Below are 13,197 nucleotides of genomic sequence, written 5' to 3'. Positions count from 1 at the left end.
ACAACAAAACCCACAAAAATCTAACTTGTTATAATGTTAAAATTATAATATGGCACATGCGTCTATATTACTAATTTACACTAAATAAATATATATACCAAATAAATCATTCTAATATGTGATGTATACTTTGAAGTGCTTTGTTTTTGATGGAGGTGTGCAGATTTGGAAATTAAAAACCTTTCAGGAATTTCTTTTTAAACTTTCACATCCTATAGGGGAGAGACATGGGATTTTATTTTTGAAAGACAGTGAGTTTTAAAACGGGGATCCTTTCTCTCAAATGGAAAGGGAGGCTCTCGATACAACTTTACCAGTTACTTCACTTCTGTGTTCTAATCTGAAATCTGAAGCTGCACTGTGTTTAACTGCAGGGATAATCTCTGTAAAAATGAAAAGAAATCTGATTTGAAAACAGGAAATTTAAGCATGGAAAGAGACCAGCAATTTCCAGGTCCATCCCCAGGCCCAATCCCACAAAGACGTAAGCAAATGCACAACTTTGTGCAGGTCTTTGACTTTCTAAATTTGGGGCGCCCGTTTAGAGTTTGCCAACCATTGCTCATGTTTTTCTGTGTCCAGATACTTGTGTAATTTGCTGCCTATATAAATTTCTAGCTTTGCTGTTCTGTGTAAAGAAATTCTGCTTAAATGTTGTTCTATCCAACACGAGCTCAAATAATCTTTAGCATCCGCTCTTCTATTTCCCTTCAGGAATTGGTGTATTTTACTGAGGTTCCCTTTTTAAAATTCATTTTCTTTAAAAAAAATAAAATAAAATGCAGATTTAGTTTCAGAAAACAACTCCCTTAAAAATGAAAAATTAAGACATTTGATCTCAGTGGAAATGTGGGTAATTTTTAAAAATGTTTTATATGTAATGTGTAATCACTGTACCCTGAATCTCTTTCTTATTCTCATCTTTTTGATATATAAAATGGGGCCAGGACTAAAAAGAGCATCTCAAATGCAGCTTTGCTAATTTCTCATGCAGTTCAATGATTGAATGCATTTCTTCAGTTTTATAGACACTATCTATGCAGCTCCGAATAAATACCTAAAGCATGCTAAATGATGCGGTAGGTTAGACCTTTGTACAATACTGCATTAAAAGCTTTCTTGAACAATACAGGCAACTTAGGTTCTTGGCTTCTCCTTCCTGTCAACTTTTTGTTTCCTTCAAAAAGTCTTTTTAAAAAATCCTAATTTATATATATTTGAGTATTGTTTCTTTATATATTAAAGTTTAAGGTCACCATAAAACCTCACAAAGATACAGAATGATTTTGCAGGGAGATGAGAAGGGGGACATGTCTCATGAAGGTTTTCAAAGTGACTGGTTCTTTTTAAAAACAAATAGTGTTTGGACTATTAAAGGAATATTTTCTTATCAAACGGAAACCTACTTTAGCATTAGGTCTCATTTTATGTTTTGTATCTTGAATTATGCCTTTAAATGTTCTGCAACTCCAAAGTGAAAATCGCATTCAGTTGACTTTTTATATATATATGTATGTTTGGGAATTTATTACTCTGGGTTATGTGTCAAACTCTTGTTCCTGACAAAGTTATATATTTTGACTCTCAATTTGCAGTAGAGCATTGGGTCAAACACTGCCATCTTTGACTAGGCACCTCTGTGAAAAAGATCCACCTTAATGCTTCCAATTTTGCACATCATCCTTTAAAAAAAAAAAAAAAAAAACTCCAAGAAAATGCAAAAACTGGAATTTTTTGCAATATTATGAAAGATAATCTTATTTTAGCTCATTCTGTGACATGTGCAACTCTTAAGAAAGCCATACTTAATGGTTCTTTTTATTTTTAGATTCTATATTGTGTTTTGGATTTCTGCCTTTTTTAGAATTTCTGCATAGTAAGAGTGCTGTGTGTATGCTTTCATATATATTTATTTTTCAACATGCTTTAAACCTGTCTACAAAAATAAAACTAAAAATAACAAAAAAACACCAAGACAGTGTTTGAAGATTGTTGACTATTTTTTTTGCTGGGAATATTCTATATTATACTGACTTTATATTAATTATTATAAACCTGTGTTTGTATTGGAGATGTGTTTAATATTTTGGGGAGGTGGGGAGATTTTAGTAATCAGAAGTCAGTGGGAGAACATGACTGTGTGTTGTACTGATTTTCTGTAAATGTAGTTCAGGTAAATATTACCTTATTTTCTAGTTGATCTCACAGTTTCTTGTCTGCCTAGGCATGCCAAAGGTATGCCTACTGATTATGATTACTTTATGTGATGGGACTAGCTTAGACATACTTGCAAAAATCAATCAGTTTCAATAAATTGGGAAATTGCTGCTAAAACACCTTGTCTTGGTTTTTTCACACACTGATTGAGACGTGATAGACATCCAAGTGTCCCATAATATCACTTAAGAGAGTTTGGTTCAGAATCTTGAATGGCCTTTTCCCCCATTAAATTGTCTCCACAGAGACACCCTGTCGAAGCCCATCTGAGCATCAAAACTATTCATTTTGGAATAAGAGGGGACCATGTTAAGTCCAGCTCATGCAGGGAGATTTATAAAGAAGCATGAATCCCTTCTTCCTCGAGCTCCCTTTTTCCTATCAGTGGATCTGGAGTCCGACTGAGTTGCTCTGGCTTGAAGTTTTCTTTAACATTTCTACGTTTTGATGGACATTTTCCTTAGCTTAGATTTTCTTACTAAACTGAAAACCATTTTTCCTCAGGCCTCATTGACAAATTGTAATAGAAATTCCAGGGGTAACCCAACTCATCTCCCCACTGATGTAGGAACATGTTTCCAGCTGTACCTTTATGACTGTTTGACAAGTCTAGTTTTAAATGTCCCAAATGATGGGGCTTCCCTTCACTAGGAAGCCATTCCACCTCTTGGGAAGTTTTCCTTAATATCATAAGCAAAAGGCCTCCCTTTCGTAATTCCACGCCACTACTCCTAGTTATGGCCCTTTGTACTATACTGAGCTATGGGAGAAGGTGAGAGGAAGTCTGGCTTTAAACGCTGTGCTTCATGTGCATGTTTGGAGGGTTCCCCATGACATTTGTGTTCTGCCTAGAGAATGCCGTTCTCGGAACAGGCTTTCTCAAACAGTGAGGCCTCCTACTGGGGGTGCAGGGAAGAGTTTCTGAAAGGAGCCTGAAAATCTTGTAAATTTAGAGGAGGAAGCAAGAAAATGCAGATCTGTGTGTGGCCTTTTCTTTTACATCGCCCCCAAGGAGCTTGTTCCACCTCCAACCACATTCTCTCCTATGCACCCATCAAAGGCTGTTAGGAATTCCGTCCTCTGCAGTGATTCCTCCTGGCCACAGGCTGGCACTGTCATGAAGGCCAGGGAAACTGTCTCCGTCCTCAATGCTACCCGGGGTGGAGGCAGCTGCTGTTTCAGGGGTAGCTCCATGGCACTGAGGCTCCCTTTGAGCCCCTATCCCCTTGGCCCATTCCCTTTGGAGTCCTTAAACATTGTCTCCCACCCAGGTTTCCCCATGAGCCCTCCTTCCCCCCAGTGAGACTTGCCGGTCACTCTCCCGTCACCCCGTGGGAGACGCAGTCTTTCCCCAGCCCTGTAGGTGCTGCACAGAAACCACCTCCTGCAGCGCCGGCCTGAAGTGCCCCAAAACCAAGAGCCAGGCCTTGAACTCAAAAGTTAGGGAATGCCAGAGTTAAGGCAACATGGGCAACCTCAGTCTGGCCCCCTTGTGTACATGCATTGGGGTGCAGTCTGTAATTACATGCTATTTGTCCCACAGGACGCCTGCCTCCTCTAGGACTTTTCAACCTTTCTTTCTGAGGCCCCCCCCCCCCCCCCCCCCAAACATGCTATAAAAACTGTATGGCCCAGCAGTGTCACAATAACTGGTTTTCTGCATATAAAAGCCAGGGCTGGCGTTACGGGGTAGCAAGCAGGGCAATTGCCTGGGGCCCCTGCAAAGCTACATTGCTCAGGCTTTGGTTTCAGCTCCGGGTGGTGTGGGGCTTAAGGCCTGCACTTCAACCCCATGCGGCGGGCTTCAGCTTTCTGCCCTGGGCCCTAGAAAGTCTAATGCTGGCCCTGTTGGCGTCCCCCCAAAACCTGCTCGCAGCCCTCCAGGGGGCTTCTGACCCCCAGTTAAGAACCGCTGCTCTAGTGGACAGGATGGATGCATGTGGAGTCTGGATTAAGGGGGCCTGGGCAATTGTAAATCTGGCATTCCCTAAACGTTGGGTACTTGGGTTTACAGCCTTAAGAGTTTTCATGTTTGTGACGTGAGTCCTGTAGCCTGGAGTTTAGAGTGGAGGGCGCTTGCTGTTACCGTTTATTGGCGAGCAGTGGAACGTGGCCCAGAGCTGCTTGAGAACGCCAGATGGGCAGAAACTCTGTAGGGGAAAGAGCTCTCTGCTGCCATCTACTGGTGATCAGGGAGAAGAGACCATTAGCCAGGCCTCATTTGCATTTTTGTTATGTAAAAGTTTTAGGGGTGGTGGTGAAAATTAGTTTTTGTTTTTTGGGTGAAAGGATAATGAAATGTTGTTATCCTTGCTGGGTGACAGAAGGCAAAAGAACTGCACCAAATGTGCCCTGGATGAGGGGTCACCCTAACCAAATCCTCTCTCGGGCATGGTTGGATAGTGAAATAGGGACAGACACCAAAAGGCCAAATGTTGTCCCTACTATACTGAAAGAATCACAGCTGAGTTAAATGAAGATGACTCAGGACCAGACAGTTTAGTATTTCCCCTAGGGGTTGCAGATGGGCCTGCGGAGCTCTGGACTTTGCTAACCAGGGATAATCAATGATGAGTGAAGTGCAGTAGCAGAGGGGGAAGGTGACTGTGACAACCGACCAACAATGAGAGGGTGTAATAGGAGAAGGAGAAGGGGAGAGAAATTGTTAAAGGGACATTTTCTTATCAGGTATCACACCAGTGCCGGCTCCAGCGTTTTTGCCACCCCCAAGCGGCGGGAAAAAAATAAATAAAAGCCTCGAGCGGCAGCACTTCGGCGGCAGCTCTACCACCGCCGCTTCATTCTTCGGAGGCAATTCAGCGGCAGGTCCTTCCCTCTGAGAGGGACTGAGGGACCCGCCGCCGAAGAGCCGGACGTGCCGCCCCTTTCCGTTGGCCGCCCCAAGCACCTGCTTGCTGCACGGTGCCTGGAGCCGGCCCTGATCACACCAGCCCTTCGGGAACTGAGCTGATCTTCTGCCAAAGATACCATGGGGATGGGTGATTTATTTTATACATACATACACGTGTTGTTAGTGTTCCTGAGTTGATTCTGCATCCCCTTTTCCTTGAATGCTTCATACTCAGACTCCATGCTTGCGAGTGGGGAAGTATTGCCTATTAAAGATGCCCGGGAAAGGCATTTAGTTTCCCAGGTATCTGGGGAGGGGCTTGAGCTGGTATTTGTTTAATTCTGAAAGGAATCCTAGATATTTGAAGCTGGCCGAAGGGTTACACTAACTTAGTCTAGAGTAGACTTTACCCTTTCTCATGTCAGTATAATTTCAAGTACCAGTTCTCCTCCCCTTCCTCCCGTCCTGGATTCTGAAGTGGGCTTTGGTACCATTTAATGCTGGTAAGCATCTTATTGTAGGTTAAAAAGTGGCTCTAATCTAACAAAACGTAGAACAGCCTGAGCAATCCAAGGCAGTGACAGTAGAGTGCCTGCACGTCTTGCTTTGAATACATTTGGGGGTCTAGGTTTTGCCCATTCGTTATGGCTGTGAAGTGTTTTCCTTCCGGTAAGGGAGGGGGGACACATGGAAAAACAGACCCTGGCCCCAGCTATATTGCATACACACGCTAGGTAAAATGGGCAAGAACCCCACTAGCTCTGCCTATGCGCTGAACCGTTAGTAACCTGGTGTAGAGGTACCTGCTGCCCTCTAGTAGATTTGGCTGCGGCCACTCCGGCTTCGGGTGGTGGAAGTGGGCCGAGGGAGAAGCTGCCGTATCTGGAGGGAAATACACATCTCCCCTGGGCCCATGCCCAGCCAGGCATTCACCCCCATCCACCATGGGCAGCTGTCTCCTTTCATGCCTAGCTGCTCACCTGGCCGCTTGCGCGCCATCACTGCTTCAGCGTAGCGGCCGCAGGCTCGCAGTGCAGTATACGCTGGGACACATAGAGAATGAGCAGCCTGAGAAGGGGGCAGGATGAATAGCTCCTCACCACCACCCGTTTGCCCTCACAAGGGTGTGGCAGGCGCCTGTTCACCAGCAATGCTCCAACGGAGCAGGGAGATGTTATTTTCCCAAAGGGAAAACCGGACACCACACAGGGGCCAACCTGCAGCCCCCCCCGCCTTCTGCCAGCAAGGGTGTGCTGGCCTGAGACACCCCTCCCTTCTCTCCCCACACGTGAGGCTGGCACGAGGCCCCGCTGCCCATCTATGCAGCCAGCCCAAGCCCCACTGCCACCCACACAGGACTGGCCCAAAGCCCCCATCCACACCTCCCCAGTACCTGCATGGGGCCAGCTCAAGACCCCCTCCTGCTGCCTGCCCATGCACAGCTGGCCTGGCCAAAGCCGTTCTCCCTGACCCTCCCTCTGGTGCAGGGCTGGTATTGCCACTTGCCCCCCCCCCCACCCCACCCACATGTTCCTCTGTGCCCCATGGGGGGGTGGCGCATCCTACTTTTTTGGCACCACGGCATTTGTCCAGTTTGCTCTTGCCGACTGGTGAGCAGTTGGCTGGGACACATGTCCAGTTTTGCCAAACAAAGCCGGCCGGCCAGGACAGGGCCAGGACTGTCCCAGCCAAACCGGGACACAGGGTCACCCTACCACGGAGGTGCGGCTGTAAGAGAGCATGTGGGCGCACATCCACACACACCCCCGCCCCCTGGAGCCTGGCGTCTGAGGCTTAGCCGGGCGGTGGCGTGACCTGCCCCCACAGGGCTGGTATAGTGCTGCGGGACAGGAGACCTACTGAGCCCCTGAGGGGGCAGTTGGCCCAGGTGTCCTGAGGGGGCAGTTGGGGGGGGCAGTTTACTCTTATGCCTGCATAGGGGGCGGGGGGGGGGGGGGGGGGGGGGCAGTCTACTCTTGTGCCTGCACGGGGGGGGGGGGGGGGGGAGGGGGGCTGCAGCCTTGCTGTGCATTGCCTCCAGCCAGGAGTTGTTTGTACCACGCCCCGCGTTGCTCTGGTGAGGAGCAGCGGGTGGCCTGCCATGGCGCGAGCTGCAGTATTGGGTGATGGGCAGCAGGAGGAGCCCGAGCTCCACCTGGCCCCACAGCAACACGCCATGCGTGGCTGGGGCAGGGCAGCTGAGCCGAGGGGGGGGCAGGCCAGTGCTGGGGGCGTCACTTAAGGCCTAGTGCCAGGGCCTGCCCCATGCAGAGCCAGCCCAGCCCTGACACTTTGCTTTGGCTTGTGCCAGCGACAAGTGGCGCCCACCTACTTCTGCTCGGGTCGCTGCCAGCCGGGGGGTGGGAGGGGCGGGCTTTGCCACAGCCGGCAGCTGCCCTGTGTGGGGGGGCTACACTGGGCGGAGAGGAGAGAGTCGCCAACTTTCTGCTTGCAGAAAACCGAACACCCTTGCCCCGCCCCCTGCCCCAAGGCCCCCACCCACCCATTTCCCCCCCCCCCCACTCATTTTCACCAGACTGGTGCAGGTGGGGACCGGGAGGCGGGGAGGTGAGGGCTCTGGGGTGGGGCCGGGGATGAGGGGTGCAGGAGGGGGCGCTGGGCTCGGCCGAGGGGTTCAGCGTGAAGGAGGGGGTGGGGGTATGTGGGCTCTGGGAGGGAGTTTGGGTGCGGGAAGGGGTTGGGGTGCAGGCTCTGGGAAGGAGGTGAGGGCTGGGATACAGGAGGGGGTTCAGGGTGCAGGCGCCGGGTGGCGTTTACCTCAGGCGACTCCCGGAAGCGGACGGGTTGTCCCTGCGGCACCTAGGCGCAAGGGTGGCTCCACATGCTGCCCTCGCCCACGCAGCTCCCATTGGTCATGGTTCCCGGCCAATGGGCGCTGCGGAGCCAGCACTCGGGGCAGGCGCAGAGCACGGAGCTTCCCTGGCCGCCCCTGCACGTAGGGGCCACAGGGACATACCGGCTGCTTTTAGGCGCTGCAAGGTTCCTGCCTTAGCCCCGCTATGCCGCTTACTGGACTTTTAACGGCCAGGGTCCCTTTTTGACCGGGCATTCCAGTCAAAAACCGGATGCCTGGCAACCCTAGAAGAGGCCACGAGGCTCAAGCCACCTGGTGGGCTTCATCGCCTCACGGCTCAGAGTCCCGGCTGCTGGCCCCAAGGGTGGGCTGAGGCACGTTCGAGGGGGAAGCTGTGTATGTGCCTGATGGGTTAAAGGAGCAATGGGAGAGACTGCTGCTCCCCAGAGCGTCTGACGCTTGCGCTGCTGTGCAGGAGGGGAGAAGTCTCTGAGCCTTCTGCACCACAACCCCTTGAACTCGGGGCCTGTTGGAATGAGCTGGGGTGGGAGCAAGGGAGAAGTGGGGGGGCAGCCTATACCCCTGTGGCCTGGCTGGAATCAGAGTGGCTCCATGGGGTGTGCGCACCACAGGCCCTATAGCGCTGAGCTAAGGCAGATTCTCCTTTAGCCCACACAGTAGGGGCCTGGCCTAGATGGGCAGGAGGGCCCTACGCGGGGGCCACTGGTTGAGGGGCAACACACTATGTGCCCCAGGCGGATGTGGACTTGCAGCCGTCTAAGCCAGGCCGCCCTTGTTACTCAGCATGTTAGCACAAGCCTCTCTGGCCTTTAGCTGGGACCCTTGTGCAGACCCTTCACCTGGTACCTGGTGGGGCAGGAGTTCCCTTTGACGACGTTACATCTGTTTTCAACCTGCACGCCTCCCAGAACCGCTGCGGGCTGGCCGGGCACTAGAGCGCTGGATGGCAGGCCACTTGAGCCCCTGGAGACTTGGCCCACCGCACTGGCTACAATTCCTTGTTCCCAGCTCCTCACTTACACCAGTAGCTAGAAGTACATAGACTTTGCCAGGGTTACTTTTCCTTGGTAGCTAGTGCCGTGGTTAGGGGGTTGGGGGACCCTGACGGAGGGGGGGATACAAGATGGTTTGAGCCAGGAGATAATCCTGGCACTGAGAATTTGACAGTGCCCCACTGTAGAAGAGCCATGGGTTTGCTTACGGGGCCTTTCTGCGACCCCCGTACTGCCCCAAGTAGAATGTGGCCACAACCCACCGATGTCAGGGCCTGATTAAGACAGAAGAGGTGGTGGCACCTGTAGGAAGTGACGGGTTATGGAGCGGCAAGCTCCAGGGGTGTCAGCTGGCAGAGCTCTGTCCAGCCCGGGTGGGATTTGTGATGGACAGAGCTGAGCCGGCACAAGGCCATAGTGTAGCCAGAGCTAGCCCAGCCGAGCTGCGCTGGTGCCAGTATGTTCCTTGGAATAAGCTGCGTCCACACCAGGAACGCGTGGCCCGTAGAGATACCGCTTCAGCCACGCAGGCAGAGAACTCCTCATGACCTGGTCTCGGGTCTCTGCCTTGGGGCAGCCAGCTGCAAGCTGAGTTTTCAAACCAAACAGCTGCGTGTCTGCCGGGGGCCTGGCTGCACCCTTCCAACAGTCAGCTGCAGGATGGAAGCGCCATCAGGCCAGGGAGCAAGCCCAACTTGTCCCATTTTCCTTGGGACTGCAAGGGGTGACGATGCTGGAGGCAGCTCTGCGGTGGGGGAGCTGGGACCACCCAAAGGGCTGCAAGTACAGTTTACCCCGGAGGCACAAAGTTCAGTGTTTCTCAACCTTTTTGATAGCAGGGACTGGCTTGCTGGCTTCCTAAACTGTCAGGGAAATCTCAGGGACCGGCGCCCGTCTGCAGATGGGTTGTGGCTCAGCCGCCCCCCCCCCCGAGCCGTGCACAAAAGGCAGACAGAGGAATGAATCTGAAAAACACAAATCTTTTATTTCTCTTGTCTCTGACAAACCCTCCCTTCCAGGGGCACACGATTCCGGGCACAAGAGGGACCTGAGCGAAGCACACGTGCGACAAATAGCATCGGCCCAAATTCCACTTGCAAAATCCTGGAAGAAAATTTGAAAAAGGGGCAGCCCGAGCAGAGCCCGCCCCAGCCGCACCCTTCCCTGCCTGCTCCTGCCAGGAAGTGCCACGATCCCGGGTCCCAGAGGGCAAGTCCCTGGGCCGGTTTTGTACATTCTAGCCCAGGTCATTCCAAGGCTGGTTTCACTTGTTCTGTTTATATTTTTTTAATTGCCGTTTACAAACCCCCCTTTCACACATTGATTTTCCTTTCCAAAGTGCTGTTTGGCTTTGTTACTTTTCCCCCGGCCTAGCCTGGGATCCCCAAGGGCCGTGGTCCCTCTTGCCAGCAACCTGGGCCGGTTTGCGCAGTTGCAGGAGATGGCATGGCCTCTTCCTGTCTTCCCCACCAACCGAGCTCAGCCTAGTGCACGTCCCCTCGCTCTGGTCCTGACTGACGTGAGCAGGTGCTGGGATCCCACAGGAGCCGATCGCAGGCTCTGACTACACCTGCTCGCGTTCTTCATCTTTGCTTTTTCCCTCCAGTCTGAACAGCTCAAATGAGGACTGACTAGGCTGCAGAGCTCCTACAAAGTGCATGATCATGCCTTCCCCTTCGTCAATGGGGCACCGTGGGACCTGGCACGTGGTGCCTCACCCCCCCTTCGCGATACACTCTGCCCTCTTTGGAAGGAAGTGCTGGCTCGGCTCATGCACGGGCCCTGGTGCATTCTTCCACCCCAGAGCAGCTGTCGGCCAGGGCACGGGCTAGTTTGCAATGCAGGCTCAGTACCTGTAATCAGCAGTGGACAGGGTAGGCGACAGGGCTGGTCTGACACCCGTTCCTGCCCAAGCTTTGTGGTCTTAGCCAGGACCTCAGGTTCCTAAAGGAACCCACGAGGGCCAGACAAGGGACCGGAAATCCAAGCAGAGGGACCCCCAACCCTGCTTCAGTGCAGCTGCAAAAAGCATCAGTACCTACAAAGACCCCTAGTGCATGAACCTGTCAGAGTCCCACACGGTCAGAGACATGTGTAACATCACGCAGCCCGGGGAAACAAACAAGCTACATTCATTGCCCGATGACCAGCAGGTTCACACAGGTCAGAGCTAAATTCACCTCTAGGGAGGGGGATGGCTCAAGTCCCCTGAATTGTGACTGCCTGTACGGAGGGCATGCGGGCGTTCGGAGTGTGGCTAGTAGGTAGCACATCTTCGGTCCACCCAAATATCTGTTATGTATTCCCTGTTCATCTGGCTCAACGAACGTCTCCATTGCATTAGGAGAACACACAGCTCCGTCAGGGCACTCGCTGCAACCAGTTACCTTCCCCCGCCGCACAAAGCCGGAGGCGACACCTCTGTGAGCAGCAGGGAGACTAGAAATGGTGAAAGGTCCCCGCAGGGCAGGGCAGGGAGCTGGTGGCCAATCTCTGGGGCGAGGGTGGCACTGCCAGCCAAAGCCGTTCAAAGCCATGAAGGCGCAGACGCCTCAGTCACTTGCATTTGCCATGGCCAGGTAGGTAGCATTGGCAGCTCTGTTCTCCCGCAGCATCAAGCTCGCTTGTATCAAGTGCCACCAGAGAAAGGAAAAAGGCCACCAGGATTCCTTGGGCAGCCACCTGCACCCACCCTCCCAGTGCAGGGACCCATGGGTGCTGCAGCCTGGAGCTGAGACAGTAATTCCAGCCAGCTGCGTGTCACAGCCCAATCCCCCATCACACCCACGGCCCTGCCAGCAAGGCCCCATCTCCACTTGATACCCGTCAGAGGCTGCACAGGAGCCAGGACCCTGCATAGCAAACCACAGAGGGGTTTTCCCACTGGGCAGGGAAGAGACTATTCTCTGCTTTACGGCTTAGGAGCACAATCGGCACCCATGGGATGATCCCGCTCCCTCCAGCCTGGGCCGACCTGCCCCCTGCAGGCCGGTCCCATGCTCAGCACGCTAGCTTTAGGCGACGTTTCTGCCACTTCCCCATAAATACTATTTCCAGTGGATGCGCCCGTTGGACCTTTAAAAGACACCAGCCACAGGCCAGCATCTGGGGATGTAGGATTGTCGTATCGCTGAAACCCGCCACGCACTAGAACTGCAACCCAGGAGAAATCCTCGAGTGTGCAGTGCTGTGACCTGGGACAATGCTAGGATCCCACCCTACTTCCACTGAGCCGGGGAAGCAGGAACTGAGCCCTACGGGAGGAGGTCCTGGGAATTCGTGGGGAGATCTTCCAGCAAAAAGGGATTAACATGCTGAAGAAAGCAATGAAACAGTCATTAACGCACCAGGCCCAGTGGTGCCAGCAGCACTGACCCTGCTGCTTGGACAGCCCCTTCCCTGGGATTACGCTTCTCCACTTTGCCCATGGCTGCAAGAGGCACACCCCTCCCCTCCCCATCTCACTTTGTCTGGGGAAATCACAGTGCAAATTCGCTTTCTTAATAAAAGTGAGTTGTGTGCTAGTGAGCAGGGCCAATCCCAGGCCCCAAACTCCCTGATTTACCCTCAGAATTGGCACACCACAGGCAGGGCTCGGGTCCCTCAAAGGGAGACTTCTGGTGACTACAGACCAGCACCAGCTTCGAACCTGTGCCCCTGGCGGTGGACAAGGGTTAGTGCTAGCAGGTCCTCGCTACGCCATGCAGTGTTCTACCCTGAGAGAAGCCTGGGGCATGCGACCCTCCAGCCTTCCCCGGGAGCTCCCCCAGAGACAGCGGGTTCTGCTGGATCCAGCAGCTCTGAGTGGCTGGGAAGCTCAGTAATGGTGGGGCAAGGGGCAAATATGGACCCCAGAGCTTGAGAGGGAGGAAAAAGGCTTTAGGAGGCAAATAGCCCAGAACAGCAGAGCTCAGAATGATCCGTCCTGGAGCGTGGGTGGGTGAGCTCCATTCTATAGAACCGTGCTGGGATACTGCCCCACTGGCTGCTCCGCTGCCTTGGGCCCTCTGCACCAAGCCCCACATCACCTTGCTCTGAGTCTCAGCACCGGAGCTGGCCAAGGAGGCACCTGGCCAGGGGTTCCAGCTGGGGATAAATTAGGGGAAGGTTTGGCAGGAGATTCATAGACTATCAGGGTTGGAAGGGACCTCAGGATATCCTCTAGTCCAACCCCTGCTCAAAGCAGAACCAATCCCCAACAAAATCATCCAATTTTTTTGCCCCCGATTCCCTAAATGGCCCCCTCAAGGGCTGAACTCACAACCCTGGGTTTAGCCGGCCAATGCTCAAACCACTGAGCT

Source organism: Terrapene carolina, unplaced genomic scaffold (genome assembly GCF_002925995.2).
Source record: "Terrapene carolina triunguis isolate 2854851 unplaced genomic scaffold, T_m_triunguis-2.0 Scaffold130, whole genome shotgun sequence".
NCBI classification, from domain to species: Eukaryota; Metazoa; Chordata; order Testudines; family Emydidae; genus Terrapene; species Terrapene triunguis.
Note: the sequence above shows the minus strand (reverse complement) of the source record.